At 38.9% G+C, this 24280-nt stretch overlaps 1 long non-coding RNA gene across 1 annotated transcript; it reads left to right on the top strand.

Moving 5' to 3' along the window:
* The first annotated feature begins 132 nt into the window (after positions 1-132).
* LOC145720440 (uncharacterized) lies at positions 133-24280 on the top strand. The gene is made up of 2 exons (XR_014143345.1): positions 133-5731; positions 5949-24280. It is a non-coding gene; the product is annotated as an uncharacterized LOC145720440 (long non-coding RNA).

Consider the following 24280-nt stretch of genomic DNA (forward strand, 5'->3'; position numbering starts at 1 on the left):
TCCGGACCGGAGACTTTGGGGCCCAACTAGGTAATTGGGGCGCAGTTTCGAGCGGCCGGGCCAGGCTTGGGGGAGGGGGCTGTGCCGAGAGGTTGGGGGGGGCGGTCGAGGGGGGGGGTGGGGAGGAGCTGGAACAGAAAGTCCCAGGAAGCCCGGTTGTGTCATCGCCGCGATTCGGCCCCCGCTCGGCCTGCTCCCGGCGGCGGCGGCGGCGGCGGGGCCGCGGAAGGACCGGGCTGAGGGTTGACGGGCGAGGCGCTCGAGGGAGACCGGGGCCGGGCGGGAGCGGGGTGGGGGTTAGCTGGGTCCCTCCTCCGGCCCCCCGCGATGAGGAGGGCCCTTCACGGAACCGGGGTAAGGCGTGCGGATCTTGGGGAGCCCGGTGGTGGCCGGGGGGGCCGGAAGTGGGCTTTGGAGCTTGGGGGGCGTCTAGGAAGCGAGAAAGTGGGGGGCCGGAAGTGCAGGTGGGGGGTGTGAAGACGGCAAGGGTTCCCCGGAAATGGGATGGGGGGCCCGGAAACCGGGAGAGAGGAGGCTCCAGGGCCGGGGACGGCCCGGAAATGGAAACTAGGGAGCAGCTCGAGTGACAACAGTTGTGGGAAGCGAGGGTCAGAGGAGGGAAGAGGCCGGAGTGACTTTAGACCGCAGTAAGGGGTTTCCTGCCAAGGGGGGAGGGTTGTGGGCGGGCGAGGCCGGAGACGGGGTCTGCGCTGGGCAGTTTCTTTAGCCGTGGGAAGTTGAGGCTGAGTGAGGATGACGAAGAGACGGGCATGCAGGGGGTCTGGAAAAGAGGCCGAGAAACTTGGCTGAGAAGAGCAGAGCATGCTTCTTAATAGATCAGAATGGAAATCGGGGGTGGGGGTCCAGGACTTGGGAGGGAGGTGGACCAATTGTCACTCCAATCGTATTAGCATTCAAAGCGAATCAGGCGATTAATTTATTTATATGTGGATTACATAAAACCTATTACATCGTTTGTCCATTCAGTTCCCCCTCTTCTGCATCCTCCTCCATGGTGAGTGGGTTTCTAGTTCAGAAACAAGTTACAGGGGAGTTCAAATAACGAAGGTTGGAAAATCCCAAATCCTGTCCTTGGTGGCGCTTCCTTCCTCAGAGTAACAGGAATCCTTAATTTGCTACAGGGAAGAAGATTAATAAAGATTTAAAAACCCATGCAAATCGGGAGGAAATAACTTAACACATTTGAACTGCTGGGGGGACGGGAGGGAATTGGTTACCCTTGTGTGGTAAGGAGAGAACGGAAGGGGCTGCTCCTAAACCCTTAAGACAGGTTGGTTGGTTTTTGATAACGCCGTTTTACTTTGGGGACGTTTAGCTTAAGCATCGTGTCTGGCGGTGGGTAGAGTTTAATTGCTTCGTTAGTTAATTGAAGGAGGGACTGTGTCAGTGAGTAAACGTTCGTGTGTGAGGGGTGCGGGGGTACGTTTAATAGCGCAGTGAATGTGTTCTGAGTGGACGTCTAACTGCTCCCCTGCTGTCTCCTTTCCTAGTCGGCCTTCCCCGGATCTTGCCTGGGCTGCCAAATCACCCGATCCCCGGGCTTTACTCCGTTTTGTAGGCCCTTTAGTGCTGTGTTCAACTTTCTATTCCTCTCCAGTCTCTCTGTAGATATTTTTGGCATTTCATTTTTTAAAGACCCAGAAAGTTGAGGCTGAGGATCTTCTCTCTAAAAACAAAACAAAACAAAAAATATAGGGTAGAAAGTTGAAAGAGCTATTGAGTGGGGCAAAAAACCGACGCTAGGAACAAAGGTCCTAGTTACTGGGGAAAAAGGCAAGAGGCCTATATGTGAGGCCTGTGTGTGTGTCGCATTTACTCGGGGTGGAGGGGAGTGGGGGGGGCGGTTAAGGTTGAGGAATGGCATTATCAGGTTTAGAGACAATCAGTTGGCAGATGGTTTTATTGAGGTTTATTTTCATTATGCAAGGAGATCAATACTAAGTGTGAATTTTAAAGTAAACAAAATTTCTTTTGAAATAACCTTGCTCCCATTTTCAGGCCCAGAAATATTAATTTATTAGTGTGGCTTTTACATCATCTTTGTGAGATTGTTTGGGGAGTTTTTATTTCATTTATTTTACGCTTAAGAGAACATATTAACGTGGTTTGAGTTTGTGGGCTTTTTCCACATCTGCTTTTCTATGAATGTGCTGGTATCCATAAGGATTTAAGAATTGCCATGTAATTAATGTAGAATGCAATTAATGTTATTGTTTCTGTTCGATTCCCAGTTTTTAAGGAGTTTGAGTGGTTTTTAAGTCTGCTGAGCTGATGGTTACTGTTTAGTTTGTGTGAGTGAACAGGTTTGTTTTTTTTTTTAGTTTTTCATTTACTTTCTAAAAGTTTTAGAATACTTTTGGCAGTTAGAGTTCCAGAAGCTGCTAAGCTAAAATATTTTAAAAATTGAGGGGGTGCTAAGCCAGTGTAAAATCAGTGTTTTCACCTAGCAAAGTAAATTTGAATATTTACCTTTCCATTCTAACTTTTAAGATTACTGGATTTATGTTACCTAGATAAGATTTTATGATCTTACTTAAGCACATCATCCCAGCAAAGAGACAAACAATGGCTTGGGAATTCACACACTGCCATTTAGTAGCTGTGTGACCTTGAACTATTCATTTACCCTATCTGGTCTCCAGTTACCTTTTTTTTTTTTTTTTAAGATTTTTTATTCATTTGAGAGAGAGAGAGAGCGAGCGAGCATGACCAGGGTCAGAGGGAGAAACAGACTCCCCGCTGAGCAAGGAGCCCCATGTGTGGCTCCATCCCAGGACCTCAGGAACAAGACCTGAGCTGAAGACAGACGCTTAACTGACTGAGCCACCCAGGTGCCCCTGGTCTCCAGTAATTTTATCTGTAAAATAGGGATGGGTAATCACTGTTTTACCTCACTGGGTAGTTTTGAGACCCAGTGGATATAATGGCTGTGAAAAACTACAGACTGCTAAATAAGTGTAATATATTATCATTAGTTTTAGAAAATTACAGTAGCTATTTTGAGGTCATTAAAAACAAGAGCTTCTCACCAGTGATGGTGATAGGGGGGTGACCTTGATGTAAGGTAGGTTGCAGATATGAAGTTACAGCAACTTATATTTTGAAACTGCTGCTAAATTGGTAGTGGAACTTGGGCCCAATTTCTGTTATTTTTTATTATTATTATTATTATTTGCATCAGCATGGTAGATACTTTTTCACCATATCTCCTACTGAATAAATTTATTAATCATCCTTAGAGAAATTTCTTTACATTTTTATTATTGATAACCTGTATGTGTTCAGGTCTGTGGCTCTTAAGAAATTGCTTTCTAATGTCAGAGACTACAGTTAAGGGGAAATATTGCCAAATCTTGATCTGTTTTCTTTACAGGATTTAGGATTTTGTTTTCTTTTTTTAGTTCTTTTAAGTGGGTGGGTGAGGATCTTTCTGAGCAAATAGGATACCAGTTCACCCTTTATCTTTCTGTTTGCTGAGGTAATTGAATGGACTCAAGTTGAAAAAGCAACCTGTTTGTTGCTTTTCCTCTTCATTCATGTTCTTGCTACTGCCAGCCTGACATGCACTTTTCCTTTATTTAAACCATTTTAGGTTCACTTCAACTCAACCCTTCATATCACTTCCTCAAAAACTTCTACCCCATGAGCTTTTCCTTTTTATTTCTTGGTTATCTAAATAAGCTCCATTTGGGGATTATAGTGCTGAATTTGTTGACATGTGTTCCTTTTGTTTCCCTAACTGGATTATAGCCTTTCCGAAGTCAAGGATTATCTTGTATCACTGTGTTTTGCATGAAGGTGCACTCACATGCCTGATTGAAAATAATACCCATTTTCCTTCCCACTCCAAACCAGTAATGTTAGCCTAGTCTTGCTGACTGTGCAACCAGTCTTCCTGCTTGGGAAGTTTCTTAGCCTCGACAGATTCCTCAAGACGCTATTTGGTTTTGTGATCACAGCCTCTTCATGTCTTCCTGACTGCTGTACCATCGAGTGCCGGGAAAGGGTGGAAGAGTAAGAAAGAAGTTGATGGATATTACACCATAGATAGATAGAATCTATAGATTGTTATATAATCCTGGTGCTTGTAGTTCTTAACATGTAATGTTAACTTTACATTTGTGTGTTTTCTTTCAGTGCCTCTGTATAGTTCATACAGATTCTTGAAGGCCTAAACCCCTAGCAGTTATTCTCTATAATCGCTACCTGGTCTGCTAGGTTACTCTGACACACAGTGGGTGCTCACTGTTAGAGTAAATAGGTAAATAGACTGATGCTGAACCAGTCTCTTGATTTTTTTTAAGTAAAATTTAACTTGGTGAGTGTTCTGGATTTTTAACAATGCAGTTCTTTAAATCTAATACCCTGACTTACTGATTTTAGGTGATGGTCAAGAGAAATTGTTTCCTAGGCTGAGATAAGTCTGCTTCACAGTTCTTCTCTGAGGCCTTTCAGAATTTGGTTGTGATTCTTCTAGTTTCATTAAACTGGGTTGGCCAGAAGAAAAAGGAACTTGTCCATTATTCAGACCTACCTGTTTTGACTTGAGTGTGCAGAAGCTATTAGTAATTTTGCAGCTCTGCTTGATTTAAAAAGTCATTTTAGTGGTCTAGAGTGAAAAAAACTGCTTGCTACTCTGTCCTTTTCATTAGAGAACAGCATTTATTGTTCAAGTGAACATCTGATTTGAAGGTAGAATAATTGGGTAGTGGTCTTGACTGCCTTTTCTGTCTTTGTGACCTTGAGCAAATAGTTTAACCTTTGTGAGTTTCAAGTGCCTAATCTGGAGTGTGGTTATTGCCACCTAACCTAGATTTAATTGTCATTTGTATGCTAGACACTGTTGAGGAGGTTAGGCTATGAAGCTAGATTGGAACACAGGGCCCTTCCTCACTGGTTCATTGCCATTGCCTTATTTGTTAACACCCTTCTACCTAGAACATACTTCTGTTATATATGTAGACTAGAGAGTTTTTGAAGATATGATAGTGTTCTTTAGTTGATTATGAATTCCTTCAAGTCCATCTTCCCCTTTTTTTTTTTTATCCCTCTAGCACAGTGTCTGGCCTGTATTAAGGAATCTTTGAATCCTTATTAAAGGAACAAGTTTTGTGAGAACAAAATATTGCTGTAAGTGAAAATAATTTGTAACGGTTTAGCGTCTTATTTGTTTAGACAAACTTTTTTTTTTAAGGTATTATTTATTTGACAGAGAGAGATACAGCAAGAGAGGGAACACAAGCAGGGGGAGTGGGAGAGAGGGAAGTAGGCTTCCCGCTGAGCAGGGAGCCGAATGAGGGGCTCGATCCCAGGACCCTGGGACGGTGACTTGAGCCGAAGGCAGACGCTTAACGACTGAGCCACCCAGGCGCCCCTTGACAAACTTTTTGAATCATAGTTGATGCTAAAAAAGGTTTTGGAAGTTTTCTTTTTAATCTATTGGATATGTGTTTTAGAGACTACAAGTTACTTTGTCATGTATTAAAAAAGTGAGGACAAGCCATTTCATAGTCTTTAATAATCCCTTATTTACATATAATAGTTGGTCATTTAAATTCTACACTGAGGCCCTAAATATATTTTGATATGATGCATATGTATTTAAGTATGCAGTTGAGTTTTATACATCATTTTTGTTTAGTTTCTTTGTTTCTTTTTTAGAAAGGATATATTCTATAAATATGTTATTACCTATATGTGGATTTTGAAGGCTATTTATTTATTTTTTATTTATTTATTTATTTTTAAATGTTTTATTTATTTATTCATGAAAGTCAGAGAGAGAGAGAGAGGCAGAGGCAGAGGGAGAAGCAGGCTCCCTGCGGAGCAGGGAGCCTGATGCGGGACTCGATCCCAGGACCCTGGGATCATGACCCGAGCCGAAGGCAGATGCCTAACCATCTGAGCCACCCAGGCGCCCCTTGAAGGCTATTTATAAGCTGAAGTGTCTATCAGCAAGTCTTCAAGACTTGAAGTTACAGCATTTCAATGTGTATTTTAATCAACTTGTTGGCTGTCATAACCAATGAGTTCTGCCCTGACTTCAAAACTCCTACTCTTTCCACCCGTGGGCAGCATTCTGAATAAATAGATGTACCTTGTGCTATATCTTCTTAAGGTCAGATTAACTCAATTTGAAGTCCTTATACTGGTAAACGTGTGATGCCCTGGAAACCCAGAATGGGTTTTTACAGATAGCCCGTCTGAAATTCACTGTTGAGTTGTAATTTAAGCTGCTTTGTGTCCTTAGAGAGTAGGTTCATGGAGATCATATGGAGGGCCTCTCCCTCCCCCCCCTTTTTTTTAATCTTCCTGAAAATCAAGTGCTTGTAGTAGCCTTGTAAATAGTAAATACATGAACATGCTGTAACTTCTGCTATGGCCCCGGTATTTTGTAATCTTGTCTGTTTTGCACCCTTGGCTGCATGCAGTCAGATTGAGCTGCTTGTTCCTCTCTGAACACACTCCAGGAACTTCAGCTTTCTTGATGGACTTTGACTGTTAAGTCTACCTGGATCGACACCCTTCCCTCATCTTGGGTCTCTCGTAGCTACAGGTACACACTTCACTTTCTTCCAGTACCTCCTGTAAGAGTTTACTCCTCACTTCTCCCTTCCATAGCATTTTGTTAGTTTTTAGTTACTGCTTTCACCATCTCTCTTATTATAATTAGTCACTTTCTTCTTAACTAGATCTTTGGCTTTTTGTGATAAAGCTCTCATTCTGCCATCACCACGGTGGCTGGCACAAGGCTCCTGACCTGCATTGTACATGGCAGTGATAGTTTGTTTTGGTGACACATTGAGGAATTATATTGTGAAATAATAGTAGCACCATTTGCCATAGTTTCTGTCAGCTTGCTTATTTTCATTTCTCAGGGTTTGGTAGCTGTGTGTAGGATGCTAAAATATAAATTTTTCAGAATTAGGGCTCATGAAAATCCCCATTTTAAGGGATTGTTAAGGCACTAGACTATTTTACTAACTTTGTTACCTTAGGTTTAGCATTTGGGAATTATGTTTACTACCAGGTAAAAACGTGTTTATCAATACATATTTATCTAGTGCTTACTGTGTGCCAGGTCTCTGCTGGGAGGAATACAGAAGGTTCTTGCCCTGAGTTCCGTGGTTTCATTTAGTTGAAAATCACTTAACCTGGTTGAATTTACTTGATAACTATATATAGTATAGTGTTTAGCATAGAGAAGTATCCTGTAGATATTCTGGTTGTTTTTTTTTTTTAAGATTTTATTTATTTATTTGCCAGAGCGAGAGAGAGAGAACGCACAAGCAGGGAGAGCGGCAGGAGAGGGAGAAGCAGGCTCCCCTCTGAGCGAGGATCCCTATGTGGGACTCAATCCCAGGACCCTGGGATCATGACCCGAGCCGAAGGCAGGCGCTTAACTGACTGAGCCACCCAGGTGTCCCTCCTGTAGATACTCTAAATGCAGGTTTTCTAAATGTAGAATATGAGAATCTAAATTAAGAAACTGATAAATTAGGGCACGAAATTTGGCTTTACTGAATAAATGGGTGGAAGTGCCTTCGTTGTGAAAATACTTCCTCAGCAAGTAATGCATGTGCATTTCTGGTTCCAAACCCTCTTGAAAAATGCTGAGGAGGAATAGATTTATAAAATGGGATCTCTTATGTTGAAGAGATGTGGTACTTTATTCAAACTCTGACGACAGAACACAACATCTACCATTGTGCATATTGTTAAGTACAAAGTTGAGTTTTACAGAGTGGGTACTCAGAAGCTTGGAGGGAGATTCAGTCCTAGGTTGAAGTTGACTAGGTTGAGGAAGACTTTATGGAGAGATGAGGGACTTGAATTGGCCTCAGTTGTTTGGGTAGGTAGAGAAGAATGGGGAGCTTAAAAAGGTGAAGTTGAGGTGAGGATCTAATGGTCAGATAAACTGGCCCTTTGGAGTAGAGAGTTCACATTTATGAAATAGGAAGTCAGGCTGAGATGATTGAGGTTCTTAAATGGGAGAAATTACAAAATTAGATTTAACAAATAGACATGTTGAGTTTGTTGTTGATCCCTGAATAGGTGGTGACATGAAAAAAGTGTACAGAAATATTTAATTTGTAAATGATCTACAAAGAAAAAGTGCTTTCAGATCTTATTTGGATCTTACCTTTCTATGAAATGGATTCCCTTTCTAGGACTGTACACTGTAGGGGTTATTTTAAGTTTTGGGGTGAAAAAAGCAGTGGAGGTAAAACTTTTTGCTTAGTTTCCCTACTTAGTAGTTAGAGTACCTCTTTTCAGTAAGCAGGAGCTGTCTGATGACTCCTGTTACTCCTCTGTTCAGTCATAGAGTTCGTCCCTGTTAGTGGAGGGTGGCAGTCATTTTGTCTTAACACATTCATCTATTGTTTATATTCAGTTTTTTTTAATTCAGAGTACTGTTTGAAAATTAATACGTGATTTTTTGAGTTCCTCAGTAATGTCAGCCCTCTTTATAAGAGAAACTTCTGCTAAACATGTAATGCAGTAAAAAACACGATGTTTTAAGAAAAGCAAATTATGACTTCAGTGTTTACATAATTTTTAAAAAAAATATTTTATTATTTGAGAGAGTGTGAGTGAGAGCACGAGTGGGGTGGGGGGGCAGAGGGAGAGGGAGAAGCAGAGTCCCCATTGAGCAGGGAGCCTGATGTGGGGCTCCATCCCAGCACTCTGGGATGGTGACCTGAGCCAAAGGCAGACACTTAACCAACTGAGCCACCCAGGCACCCCTACATACTTTAAAAAAAAAAAAAAGATGTAGTTATTTCTTTTGAGAGAGAGCTCATGAGTGCGGAATCTTCAGCAGATTCTGGAGCCCCAAGAGTGGGGAGCTCAATGTGGGGCTTGATCCCACACCCCAAGATCATGACCTGAGCTGAAGTCAGATGCTTAACTGAATGAGCCACGCAGGCGTCCCAGTATTTATGTACTTTAAAAAAAGTGCAAGTTAATATTACCTGTTCTTTTGGGGTCTTTCGTTTGTTTTTCCCAAGGCGGGGGACTGCGGGGGTAGAGGGAGAAGGAGAATCTCAAGCAGGCTCCATGCTCAGCAAGGAGCCTGATGTGGGGATCATGACCTGAGCCAAAATCAAGAGTTGGTCGCTTAACCAACTGAGTCACCCAGGCACCCCAATATTACCTGTTTAATCAAGTTAAATATCTTAGTAAAATATTTGCCTAGCACTTTGGTTGATGTCATAGTAGACTATTTGTTATCCCTGTTACTTTTATAAAAGTACACAAAACAGGATTTCAAAATTAGGAAATGAGGTTAGCTGGTGGCTAAAGAGAAACTAAAGATACAGAGAATACTACTTCATTCAGGGGTCTGGTAGCAATAATATTTAGTTTTCTTACAGCAGCTTTTGTTCCTAGAGTATTCTTGTAGACTTTGCTGATTGCAGTTTGAATTCATTTTATTCTTGTGTGGAAATAGGAGAGATGTTAGCAGTTAGTGCAAGTTCATGACTTACACCTGTTAAAGCTGTATAGCACAATTTGGGGGGGTTCGTGGACTTTGGAATAAAAACGTTTGTGAAGGCTGTGTATTTTACTAATACAAGAGACAAGAGTGTCTTTTCATTCAAGGCATTCGTGCAGCTTCCTAATTTTTCCTTTATTAAACACATTTCCTTATATCCACCTAGGGAGAGCGGCCTAGTCTCGAGGGAATTAGACTTGAAGTCTACCCCTCCATCCCAGACCCACAAGCATTTCTGCCTTTCTCCCAGTAGATGGCAACAATTAGGCTGATTTTTTAGAAGATTTCAGTAGTTTGCAGCTTTGTATGTAATCAGACTAGTTTCCTAATTATTTCTCAACTGTCATTAGGAACTTCAGTGTTAATTTACACATCTTGACCTCAAAATACTTCTGTCAGAAAACTAGACTGTTAATTGCAGAGTTTATTCCTTTTTTACTTTACTCTTCACCCAGTCTTTTGAAAAGTTTGCCCTTCCAGTTGCTGCTATGAGGTAAGACTTGGGGAATTTCAGCCTTTGGTGTGGCACTGTAAGATAATCCGCTTCTGCCTCTTTGAACCATCTAGTATTACTTTTCAGCTGCCTGTGTATTAGGCCATGCCATTTATTCTCCAGGTATCTTCTCATTACACAAACTAAGGATTCTGAAAGGAATTATGGAAGAGATAGTAAACCATCATTTGGGGATCTCCGTTGTGGCACTGGTGTTAAATGACACTCAGCTCCTAGTTCTTGATTCAGCTAAAGAATCGGTAAACTTCATGTTTGCTGGAATACCAGCGTTTTCTTTTCTGTCGGATGGACCTTCAGCTTAACTCCTGCGTTTACTTCCATTCAGCATGCGTTAATTCTTCCTTGTTACTAAAAAAGAAAAATAAGATGATTCATAATGCACAATTAACTTTTCAGGGTTTACCATATTTAGAGATACTTAGAACTTTTTACAGGATGCCTGCTGAGTTTATTTTAATTTTTAATGCGATAGTAAAGGATTTGGGAAGTTTCCATATTAATTAAGAGTTTTAAAGTTAGGAATGGCTTAATCTTTTAAGGAACATACAGTCAGAGACTTAGTAAAACAGTGGTTCTAAAAAAACATTCTGCAATTAGGTCTGTCTTACGGTCCAGTATTAGAGTCATGGTCCAGTGCAAGGAATTAGGCTGGTTTCAGCAACTGCTGCATTTATCTTTTAGAGGTGTTGCTTAAATTGCATTAGCAATACTCAGACCTAGAAAAATACGTAAGATGTCTGCTCTCAGCGTAGGTAGTCTGAAGTTAGCGGTGGACATAGAATTAATGTATATGAATAATAAGCAAATGGTATGTATTATTATAGATATTTTTGAATACTTATTTAAAGTCCTAAATCAAGATTTAGGATTAGGAAGACATGTAAGATGTGGTCCTTGGCCTTGAGTTTATAGTCTCATTAGGGAAGGAGATAAAGTTGGGAATAAAAGTAACTATAAAAACTCTTAAACTGAATTTTAAGACATTATTCAGATGTCTTACCAGGTGACTAGCTGTTAGGAACAGAGAATATGGTAAAAATATTACTCAAATATTTCTCAGAATAGTTATCTTCATCCATGTATACTTGATCACATTTAATTCCAAATTCAGTTCCTTGTTATCTTTCTGATGTGGTTTTCACTATAAATATGTATAATATAGTCTTAACAGTGATGTAGACCAGTCTAGTGGTGTGGGAGATGAATGGGATAAGAATAATAAGAAAAGGCTCTATGAATAATAGCAACAGCAACCAACCTCTATTGAATCCTTCCCTTGGCTTACTGGTACATAGGTTAGTCTCCACCAGAGGAGGGATGGGAAATGGGGAGGTAGGTGGGCTGGGGATGGATAGGTAAGGGGGTAAATAGAAGAGAGTTGGACATTCTGCACAAGAAGTGTAATGAGGGTGGATGAGAGTCTGCTTCAGAAGAGGGTAGAATTTTTCAGTGGCCAAGGAGAGTTAATTGTACTGAGTAAATACAGTCTACATGCTGTGTTTATTTTCTGTGTTTATTTAAGTGAGTTTTTTGCCCCATAACTTTACATAGGCAGAATGTACCATATATTCTTCCTGTGTTTTGAGTATCCCTGGGTTATTCATAAACCCAATTGGAATAACAGGAAATATATAAATATGGTATAATGGAAAATAAGATGAAAGTATGAGCCAATTAATATTAGTGCATACATTTACATGAACATTTTTCTTTTTAAAGTTGGTGTTTTTATCGTGAAACTTTAGTCAGTTTTCATAAACAACTTTTCGTGGCTATACACATTTACATATTTTGAAGGCAGTGCCCTCCCTATACAAAGGATATGGGCCTTGATGCAAGAAACTCTGATTTAAACAAGATCCTCCCTATGCTAGCTATGTGATCTTGGATAAGTCATTTAAACCCTCTGAGGCTTAGTTTTCTTTTGTATAAAATGGGTTGCTGTTAGGATCTTGCATAAGTAGTATATACTTCATTGGTAGCTGCTGCTGTTTTTATTTATAATGATAAAGAAAAAAATGTATATTAATTTGGATGGTTTAGAGGAAGGCTTTTACACTGTCTTCCAGAACCGGGGTCAGCAAACTTTTTTTTATAAGGTGCCAGACAGCAAATATTTTTGTCTTTGTGGGTCATGTCTTCTCTGTTGTAATTACTCAGCTGTTGTGGGGCAAAAGCAGCCGTTGCCTTTGTTTAAATAAAACTTTATTTACAAAAGGAAGCAGTGGTCCAGATTTGGCCTGTGTGCCATAGTTTGCCAACCCCCTGCTGCCTTTACTTGGTTCACAGGATTTGGAAATGACATATGTCTTAAAAGGTAATGTAATAATGTGTAAGTGATAAAAGAATTTGGTGTAAGTGGCTAAGAGCAAAGACTGGAATTTAACTTAAACCCTGGCTCTGATACAATTAACTTTGTGACCTTGGGTCAGTCACTTTTTTTTGCTTCAGTTTTGCTGGGAATGATAGTAATACCTATTTTAGGTTTGTTGTGAGGATTAAATTGGTTACTATGTAAAACTTTGAAACAATGGCTGGTAAAGGATAAGTGCTCCATGCGTTATTATTGTTAGTAACCATTCTTTTTGAGAGGAAGCTTTTCTTTCCTTTGTTGATAGACTATCTAAAAAGACAGGTTTGAGAAGATGGATTTCTCTGATAACATCTTGGAATTCCCTGAGTGTTAGAGTTGTAAGGTTGAAGGAGATCATTTGACAGTATGGGTGGACTCATCAGGAGGGTGAATTTGGGTTCTGGTTTCCTGGTTGTTTGATCTTGGGCAAGTTATTAAGGTATGAAGTATAGGAAAATCGTACTTCATAGGATTCTTTTGAGTTTTTAGTGGGAGAGAAGTGCTTAGCACAGTGCCTTGTTCCCAGTGAGGTGATCAAATGATAGTTGCTAAATTACAGTTTTTTTGATTAGGGTATTGGCTCCTAGAAGGAGTTTAATAGCTTTTATTCTATATAAAAGAACCATATAATAGTTCTTTTTAAATGACTTATTTTCACAGTTGCTATAAATGTATGAAATTACAGTCAGCAGTGTGTGAATTTGTTATTTTTCAGATGTCATAATTTAGGTGTTAGTAAATTTAATAGACAATTAAAACACTTTAATATATATTTTTTTAATTTTTGAAGACTTTTATTTATTTGTTGGAGAGAAAGCAAAAGTATTCCTGAAGGATGCTTAGCATACTTCACCATACCTTTTATTTGGGGAGAGCTAGGGCATACCTCTGGCAAAAATAAGAGTAATGGTGTAATTGTATGAATATAGGTTTAAACCACTGGCTTTTAAATTCTTTTGATCTTCAGTCCATGATAAGAAATGCCCTACTTTGCTTCACCAGTGTATGTATAGAAATGTGTGTGTAACTGAAGTAAATGTCAAACAGTACTTAAGCATTCGGCATGCTACTATTCTCTATTTAATTTAAAACTTCTGGTTACGACCTTTTAAGTCCGAGAATTCTTAACCTTTTCTGTGGTGTGGACCATTTCAGTCTTAAGCTGTGGACTCCTCAAAATAATTTTAAATTCCTAAAATAATTGCATAAGACAAACCCCCAGTATATCAGATGTTGAAATCTAGTTCTTAAACTGCTAAATTAGTATGCTGTAAAATAGTAATACATTTCTTTATTAGCATTTTCAATAACATGATCTAGCAGCTGTTGAAAGCAGTGATGGATGTAAATGATATTTTGAGGTATCTGCAACAATTGTAATATGATAGGATAATATCTGTGATTTCTCTTGGTGCAAAGCCAGCGGTACTGCCAATGATGCTGTGGTTTGTTGCCTATTCAGGATAGAAGGAAATGTTAAATTTCAATTAGAGGTTAGTGAAATTATTTTTTTCAATCCAAGTTCATGAACTCCTGATTATAAACCCCTGGTCTAAATTGATTTCAAGGCTCTAATCTTAGAATTTGAGAAAAAATACTGGCTTTGGCCCAATCATGACTCATCCCTGAGGGCCAGGGAGTAGCCTCCTTCCTCAGAGGTGAAGGGATTTTTACCCCCTATAAGGCAGGATTCTTTTAGCAGGGAAGAGTGTGGGATAGATGGAATTTGGGTAGGGAATGTTACCTTCTGCCTTCTCCTGTGTGTAGTCCCCCCTCCTTTATTCTCTCTACTGATTGCTTAATTTTCCTCCCAGTACTATCCAGTGTTACTGTTGTCTGCTTCCCCAATGGTAGATAAATACCATTGGGGAGAGACTACCCCTTTAAATAATTGAGCAGCTGAGTAAGACCTGGCACTCCCATATCCCAACTAGTAAGTCTTGGCCTTGGTGTCCCCTCATTCTTCCCTCCCCTCCAAAAGACTGACGTGACCATTGTAAAGGCTGAAATGTGAGGAAATGTAGGTAAAGGCACTGCTCCGAAGTGCTCTACATAGAGGAGGTGATTCTCTTGGTGGACAGGTGTAAAATGACTTGTGTTCATGTGGTTCCCCGCCCTTGATTTTTAGATGTGTGGGTATATCTCATATAGTTAATAAACCAGGAGCAGAGCTATTATTTTTTTAATTTGTATATGAGGAATAAAAAAATTACTCAGTAAAGAATTCTAGTCTAAGGACATTAATGTAAACCTCCCTGGAGTTGATAGTATGCCCTCCCCTCTTCCCCCACCCTGCCTTCATTTTTAAATTTTTTTATTTTTCACTTCAGGGCAATCTGCCTTTCCTTCAGCAGGCATTCTTTCTTTTCCTTTTTAAAGTGGGTTGCACCAAACCTGATTAATGAAAATTCTTGAAGAACTGGTTGCGATAGTTCTGGATTTTTTGTTTTAACTTGGGTGGTTAACTACAGTGCATTTTAAAGTTTCCTTAAAGCAATTATTTCTGACTTAAAAGACACATCAGTGCCTTTTGCACAGTTGAACTGCAAACATCTGTTGATTGAATACATTTTTACGAGTCTACGTATCTAGAATATCTGTCCCTCAGTCTTCAGGTTTTGTTAAAGTTTTGATAGAAAGTAAACTAGTACTTCCATTTGGATCACTGGACTTTTTGAGTCCTAGAAGAACTTCTTTTAGAACAGGTAAGTGATAGTATCCATGTTGGATTTGATTATTCTTGTTTTGTTTGCTTTAGAAAAAGTTAATAAATGCTTAAATTGATCCAATATTAGGTATTGTGGAATATAGTTGTTAGTTCCTATGTAAATACTTCTGGTTTTCATTTTATTTTTATATTTAATAACATTGTTGGAAAACAAGAAAAACTTACTGACTTTCTAACCAGTGTAAAGACTATGAAGTAGAAAAGGCATCATTACTTTATTAGAATAGAGAATAGGAAGATGTATTAAGTAGTGAAGAAATTGGATTATCAGTCATGTTTAGTAAATGCATTAAAAAATGTATTCCATTCTAGGTAGGAGTCTTTTCATTCTTAACAAATGATGATTATTTGTCTTTAAAATGTCAGTTGGTTTATAGTACCTTTCAGTACCTGTTGGGAAGAGCCTGGCATGTTAACATTTTGTTTGTTGACATATTTGAAGATCTAAAAGCAACAGCTTTAGAATTTTCCTTTTTATGCAGTACTTTGGAAGGCAGGAAACACTTTCAAAGCAAAACAGAATTTTTTTAAGCAGCTCTATCCAGATACATAATTCTTATGCCATACAATTCACCCATTTAAAATCTACAGTGTTTTTAATATATTCACAGAGTTGTGCAACCATCACCACAGTCTAATTTCAGAACATTTCATTGCTCCAAAATAAACCCTGTACTCATTGGATTTTCTGTAAACTTTTAGGTTAAGTTTTAGAATTGATGATTCACATGTGATATACTGTCCTTCTGTTAGTTAAAATCATACCAATTTTTAAAAAAAAACTAGCCTTGCCCATTTTGTAGTATGGGACTACAGATGGAAACTACTTGGTACTTGGATTTATCCTCCAAGGAGGGTTCATCCGTTTTGATAATTTTTCTACTTGAAATTATTATTTGAATTTAAACAGCCTGTTAACTAGAAACTATGCTTATTTGTTGGCTGTAACTGTCACTTGGACAAGGCTGGATAGGAAACTATTCTTGGAAGATGCCAAATTTACTTCAGAACCAAACTCAAGAGTTCTGGTTCTACCTGGTAGGGAGCAGTTTGCCAGTTCTTTTTGATATTTCAAGGTAGAAGTCCAACAGGTAAAAATTGAATTTTTGATTGGCTTCTACAGACTTCCATTCATTTTCTTGTTTTTTAGAAGTTTATACAGAATGTTTTGTTTTGAAAGACATACTAGCACTTTCTACATTATTGTCTTTGATATGCAGTTAGGTTGGCAGAGTTTAGGTGTGCATTACTTCTTTGGAGTTTCTTTTGTCATTTCAGTTTTTGAGGTGCTTTCAGACTTTCCTCTGAGACTCCCCTCTGGCTATTTCCTGTTGATTCATTCGTTCATTATCTACCTCCCCAGGCCTCCCCCCCTCTCCCCCAGGCCTTTCTGAAGCTGTCTGTCTGTCTGAAATGCCCTCTTTCTTTGCTTTCCCACCCCTCTCTTCTGGGCAGATACGGGAAGAGTTTTCATATTTCCACACCCTGAGAGGTGTATCGCCTCCCCTAAGGAAGGCTTGGATTGTTCTTCTGAAATAAGTGCTTCCAGTAGAGTCTATTGGTTTTCACTCCACAGTTTGCTCTTTCATTGGTCTGAGCTTCCCAGAGTTCCTTTGAGTCTTGCCTGCATCCTACCAGAGATTCTAACGTCATCACTGTCTGCTCACCTCACTTTAAAAGAGGGCCAGGGCTAGCTGATGTCTCAGCACAAAACGAAATCGTCCTTAACCCTTTTGTCACTTCTGGTTTATGCTTACTGGTGACTCTTTTTTTCCAGAACAGACGCAACTGTCCTCTTTTATGTTTTGGCACTGCTTCCTCTTTCTACCTCTCCTAGTTTGTTTTGGCTATTTTTATTATTTGTGGGTGAGAAATGAACTGCACATAGAAATTTGGTGGCTGTGGTTTCATTCAGTTCTCTTTCTCTTGCTTTTACTGCTACTACAAGTTGGTACTTGTATTAGATGTATTTCATCTTAATATTTTTCTCTCTTAAATTTTAATAAAGGATGGGAAAAGAATGTACTAAATTTTAGGATTTCTTGATACTGATTTTAGTGTATTCAGCAATGCTATTGGTACAGTTTTTAGAGTGGTATCTTATTTTAGTGGAACTGTATGTGTTATCATTTAATGTTGAATTTTTTTCACTTAGGCATATTAGAAATCGGAAGTTACAAACTGGATTTGATGCATATGAATTTATACTTTTTTAGTTTTATTTTTATTCTATTTTTTTAAGATTTATTTATTTATTTGTCAGAGAGAGAGTGAAAGAGCACAAGCAGGGGGAGCGGCAGGCAGAGGGAGAAGCAGGCTCCCTTGCCTAGCAAGGAGCCTGATGTGGGACTCGATCCCAGGACCCTGGGATCACGACCTGAGTCTAAGGCAGTCACTTAACCGACTGAGCCACCCAGGCACCCCTGAATTTATACTTTTTTTTAAAAAAGATTTATGTTTTTATCTTAGAGAGTGATCAAGAAAGCGGGGGTGGGGTGGGGTAGAGGGAAAAAATCCCAAGCAGACTCCCTGCGGAGCGTGGAGCCCAACGTGGGGCTTGATCCCACGACCCGAGCCAAAAATCAAGAGTCAGCTGCTCAACTGATTGAGCCATCCAGGCGCCCCTGAAATTATACTTTTAAAAGGCATCGTATAAGATTATTGGTCTGAGAGTCAGGAGACTGGAATTCTAATCTGATTTCAATTTTAGATACTTGAGCATAGATGAATTTCCTTTGAATCTCTTCTGTTAGATATGAGTAATATTTGTTCTTGCTACAACTCTGGGATTGTTAGGATTAAAGTGAGAGACCTATGTTACAAGTATACAAGGTATTCATATAGAACCACAGTACACAAAAACTTTATAGTTTTGTCCTTGTTACTGCTATTGGAGAAAACAGTGAATCTCCATGAGTGAATCCGACTTGAAAGAACATCTGAATTTGGAGGCATAAAAAGTAAACTAGGACTTAAAGTAAAGATTTATTTGTCAGAGAGAGCGAGAGAGAGAGAGAGCAAGAGCGAGCGCAAGCAGGGAGAGTGGCAGAGCAGGCAGAGGGAGAAACAGGCTCCCCGCTGAGCAGGGAGCCTGATGCAAGGCTTGATCCCAGGACCCTGTGATCACGACCTAAGCCGAAGGCAGACGCTTAACCACTGAGCCACCCAGGTGTCCCCTCCCCTCCTTTTAAGATTTTATTTTAAAAGTAAACTAGGACTTAAAAAAACATTCAAGCGTTAATTGGATACTGGGTCACCTAGAGTTATTACTTGAGATCAACTACTCATGTTTGTCTAATGAAATCTTTTAAGGATGGAATTAGGAAGCTGAGCCTCAGGAGCAATTAACTGAAGCCAACAGTTCAGATATTCTTAACCTGTTGTCTCTACTGTGTGTGTCTGCTTTATCTCTCTCTCTCAAGACTGCTTCCTAATGTGCCTGTCTTAAACTTAAACATAATGCCAGACTTCGCACTTAACAGTCTAAGTACTCTATCTAAAGTACCTTTGGGAAGGACTCTGAGTGATCCAGCATAGGTCATTTACAGAGTACTGAACCCTAGTTAACTTGTGGTGGGTGTTGTGGGATAGAGACTTGTCATGTAGTATGTTACAGCTTCTATAAGAATCTGTGAGACTATATTGAATAGAGAGAAGTAGATGAAACATGGTTGTCTAGTACATGTGTCCCCTTGTAGTATTTAATGACATAACTAAATTTGCAAAATGCTGTGGAGCTCTTCAGAGTTGTAATATGCAGAAACACTGAGAGATTTAATGCAAGATTTTTAAAAACTTGAATATACAATATTTCAGGTGAACTTTAGTGGGGGCAAGTGCAAGGTAATGAATCAGAGAAAAAGCAATCTAAACCTTGCCAATGGATAATGAACTTCGAGTTAATTGCCATTTGACTGGTAAAAGTATGTATGTATGTATGTATGTATTTATTTAAGATTTTATTTATGTATTTGACAAAGAGAAAGACACAGTGAGAGAGGGAACACAAGCCGTGGCAGAGGGAGAGGGAGAAGCAGGCTTCCTGCGGAGCAGGGAGCCGATGTGGGGCTCGATCCCAGGACCCTGGGATCATGACCTGAGCCAAAGACAGACACTTAACAACTGAGCCACCCAGGCGCCCTGGTAAAAGTATTTAGATACTGCTCTGGAAGTGTGCTTACTTTCCCACTGTGGATATTCTAGTCCTATTTTTGCTATTGATTTCTATTCATTTGTATTCATTGTGGTCAGAGAATATGCTCTGTGTGATTTCATTTCTTTGAATTTGTTGGTTTACTTTATGAGGCCTAGTGTATGGATAGTTTCTGACAACATTCTATGTGTGCTTGGAAAGAATGTGTATTTGCAGTGTTATATTTGTCCCCATTAGGTCTATTGATAATGTTGTTCACATCTGTATCCAAACTAATTTATTTTTTGGTTGTCTTGTTAATATCAGTTACCGAGAGAGGAGTTTTTAAATTCTGGATTTGTGTATTTTTCAGTTTTTGTTTTAAGGTTTTAAAGCTGATGAAGAATAGCTGTCTTCCTTGGGGTGCCTGGGTGGTTCAGTTGGTTGAGCATCTGACTCTTGTTTTGCTCGGGTCATGATCTTGGGTCTTGGGATCTAGCCCCGAGTTGGGCTCTGTGCTCAGCAGGGAGTCTGCTTGAGATTCTCTCCTTCTCCCTCTGCCCCTCCCCTGCTCATTCTCTCCCCCTCTCTCTCAGATAAATAAATATATAAAAAAAATTCTTTTTTAAAAAAAGGGAATTGCTATCTTCCTGAATTGAATCTTTTATTATGATGAAGGAACTATTTTTTAAAAATTATTTACTTTTAATTTTTAAATTTTTTTAAAGTAAGCTCTATGTCCAGTGTGGGGCTTGAACTCATGAGATCAAGAGTCGCATGCACTGACTGAGCCAGCCAGGCGCCCCTGAAGAAACCATTTTTATCTCTAGTAATGTCTTTTTAAAAACTTGTGGGCGCCTGGGTGGCTCAGTTGCTTAGGCGACTGCCTTCGGCTCAGGTCATGATCCTGGAGTCCCGGGATCGAGTCCCACATCACGCTCCCTGCTCGGCGGGGAGTCTGCTTCTCCCTCTGACCCTCCCCCCCTCATGCTCTCTCTCATTCTCTTTCTCTCTCTCTCAAATAAATAAATAAAATCTTTAAAAAAAAAAATAAAAACTTGTAATGTCAGTTTTTTAATGCTAATAAACTACACCAGCTTTTTTTGTCCAGTGTTTGCATGGTATTTTTCTAACTTAGATCTGTTGCTTCTAGTTGAAATGTTTTGAAAATCCAACTAGACATTGAGTTTTACCATTTTATTTTCTAATTTGGTGCCCTCATTTGAATTTATTGTTTTTCATAGGTGTATGATTCTAGTCTTCAGTTACTTTAGAAACTAAAATAGTATATCTAACAAGGTCTGTAATTAATTGGTACCTTTACTTGCAGAAAACACAAAGACCTTAGAATAGTAACTCAGTTTACCAAGCTCCTCTTGGCTTTAAGATATTGTCATTTTACTTTAATCGGTTTTTAAAACCTTAAGTAGATAGTATAATTTCATAGCATTAACGTTCATTTACATTTATCTGTTTGTCACCCTTATTTATTCTTGAATCTCAGTACTATATCAAGGTCATTTTCTTTGTATTGCTGGTGAAAAAAACTCAGTTTTTAATCTGACAAAAGCTTAATTTTTTTTTTAACACTTTATTTGAGAGGAGTGGGGGAAGAGGGGCAGAGGGAGAAAGAGAATCATAAGCAGGCTCCACGCCCAGGGTGGAGTCCAACGTGGGGCTTGATCAATGACCCTGAAATCATGACCTGAGTGGAAACAAAGAATTTTATGCTTAACTGAGCCACCCTGGAGCCCCAAGCTTAATTCTTTAAAGATAATCTCATTTGGTATAGAATTCTTAATTGGCATGTATCTTAAGTGTCCTGAAGAAGATAAAAATTCTACTGTCTTCTGGCTTCCATTGTTGCTTTCAAGAAGTCAGCTGATAGTCTGTAAAAAATTCTCTCCTTTCCCTTGTGTTGAAGATTTTCTGTCTTTGGTACTTAGTTTCATTACATGGTTTCATAATGACATGTCTAGGTAAGTATCTTTTTATTTATCTTGTTGAAATAATCATTTGGGCTTCTTGAATTTAAGGGTTGGTATCTTTCACCAGTGCCAGAAAATTCCAAGCCAATAAATGTTTAGATATGCCTCACCATGTCTTCGTCCTTGTACTTCTGAAATTGTGACTAAACATATGTTTGAATGTCTTACTTTTATCCTCATTATTTCTTATTTTTAATCTTTTGGCTTCTATGCTGCATTCTGTGCAATTTATATCTTAATGCTTTGCCTAACTTTGTCTAATATGCTGCCAGACCTGTCTATTGAGTTTTATTTTTATTCACATATTAGAAATTCTTTTTGGCTGTCTTTCAAATCTGTCCCTTTGAATAGTTTTTTTGTTACCTTTATTAGTTTTTTCAGTTTTGGCCTGTGTATTTTAAACATAGAGACCGCTTTGCTTAAGATTTGTCTGAGAACTCATATCTGAAATCTGTGTGATTGTTTCTGTTGTTTGTTTTCGCAAATCCTTGTTCACGGTGCCTTGTTTATTTATGTGTACTCTATGTGGTGTTCACTGTCTATAGTTTATTTGTAGATGTTTCCTGAAGCCTGGAATAGAGAAGATGTGCTTTGCTTCTGTCAGGTATGTAGGTGCACCAAGACTTTGCTACCCAAAGTGTAGCCCTTGGGCTGGCAAGGGAGCTTGTTAGAAATACATCATTTCAGGCCCATACCTGCATTTTAATAAGAATCTGCATTTTAATGAGATCCCCAGGGCATTCTCAGGCATGCTAAATATTGAGCAGCCCTGCACTAAAAAATTGACAAGATTTGGAAAACTCTGGTTTAAAGTTTCTTGGATTATTAAGATTATTGAAATTTCAGATTATGACTAGAAATCTTGGCCATGCATGTAGAGATTTTCAGATACAGGTTTTTTTATTCTCTCTTTCTCTCCCTCGATGAGTCCCTCTGTCTTCACCGCTTAGCAGCAAGGTGATTTAACAGTTGGGTGTGTTGGGGATTAGGCATATATCTGGTCATCTCAGTCCTCAAAGTATAGCCCAGAGTGGTAGTTTGTTGTTTTGTTTTGTTTTGTTTTAATGATAAAGACTAAAATTTGAAATAAGATTAGGTTCTTGAAGTTTGGGTTTGGAGAGTCAAGTGGGAAAATCTTTATAAGGAAGTGATCAACATCATTAGTAAGGAAGTATAAATTTGAACAATGAGATACCACTACCCCTCCATGAGAATGGCTAACTTTCTAAAAGACTGATAACACCATATGTTGACAAGGTCGTGGAGCAACTGGAAATTATATTCTTATTGGTAGGAGTGTAAAATGTAGCTGTTTTGGGAAAGGTCTCATGGTTCCTTTAGAAGTTAATCATAATCTTCACAATGATCTAGGGATTCTACTCTTAGTATTTACTTAAGAGAAATGAAAGCATATGTCCTTTGAAAGACTTATAGAAGAATGTTTGTAGCAGCTTATTCTTAATGGCCCAAATCTAGAAATAGTCCATGTGCCCGTCAACAGAAGAATGGATAAACAAAATGATGATAATCACACAGTGGAATACTACTCAGCAGTACATACTCATGCACTCAGCCACATGAATGAATCTCAGAATATACTGAGTTAAAGAAGCTTTGTGCAAAAGAGTACACATTCTTTGGTTCAATTTACAGGAAGTCGTGGAAGAGGTAAAATAATCTCTGGTGAGAAAAATTAGCATGATGGTTTTTAGAGTTGGGAGAAATGCAGGATTGACTCGCTAGGAGCACAAAAAAACTCTTGGGTGATACTCTAGCTTGATAAGGGTTTAGGTTACATATTTATTTAGGATTTAGGTGTATAAGCTTGACAAAATTCATTAAGTTTTATACTTAAGATTTGTGCATTTTACTGTATGTAAATTTAACTGAAAACGAAACAAAATTTGCACCCTAGTTAATGATACAAAGTATAATGATGTCTGCAGCTTAATTTGAAATGGGTATTTGGCCAGACAGACAGGGATGCATAGGTAAATAGATAGGGATACATCTGTGATAAAGGAGATTAACATACTGCTACTTGTAAAAGCTTAGGTGATGGAATTATGGGTATTTATGGAACAATTCTCAAGTTTTTGTATTTTGAAAATTTTCATAATTGTTGGGGAGAAGGTGTAGTGAGTGAGAAGTAAAAAAGATTACAATGAGTTCGGGAAGGGAATTGGATTTGTACAACTAGCCTGTTTTCTCACACATTTTGTTCAATTTGTATTTGCTATTTTAAGAATGGTAAATATTCTTTTGATTTAAAAATGGCTTTTAATTTTTTGATCATTTTATTTCAGCTGAGAAAATTTTGTTTAGGCTAGAAATGAGATCCACTGGTCCATAACTACTTCAATGGGCCAAAGACTCTTGGAACTCACCATCATTGCTGTCTGTATCCACTTACATATATGTAAAAGATCCAGTGCTCAGTTGAGAAGGGCTGTTGTTAATATACTTTATTGGTTCACATGGGCCAGTTTACTTTGTTTTCATTGTATTCCATGTTTACATGGTATTTACATGTTCTTGCTAAAGGCGCTGTTAGTCAGTACTTGAGATTTAGCAGGACGCTGACGTGCAGACTGCCTGAAGTGGAGGTGTTTCTCTTTCATATGGATAGCTGTTTAGCTCCACTGCAAATAATTGGGTGAAGAGTTGAACTGATTCTGCATCCTCTGGAGTTTGCTGTTAGGCAGTTGGATCTTACAGCATCAGAAGACTTGTGCTCAGCTTCTATAAGGAAGGAGTACTTCTGCACTTAGAAACTATGGAAAACAGGACTGTAGGACAATGTATAGGGTCATTGTGGCCATTTCTCAAATGATGGGGGACAGGGTTTGTTTTCTTTTGTGTCTTTACCTCTGAAAGGCATGTCTTCTTTGATAATCTTACAGTGTGTTAAGAGTTGGGAGGCAAGGATTTAAAGGATGAATGAATGAAATGTAGGTTGACACATTTAGGTCAGGGATGATTTGTTCTATATCCAGAAGCTTAATTTTTCTCATTTCTGATAAAAGTGAAATCTCTATGGACATA

This window comes from Leptonychotes weddellii, chromosome 3 (genome assembly GCF_054177405.1).
Source record: "Leptonychotes weddellii isolate Sample4059 chromosome 3, ASM5417740v2, whole genome shotgun sequence".
NCBI classification, from domain to species: Eukaryota; Metazoa; Chordata; class Mammalia; order Carnivora; family Phocidae; genus Leptonychotes; species Leptonychotes weddellii.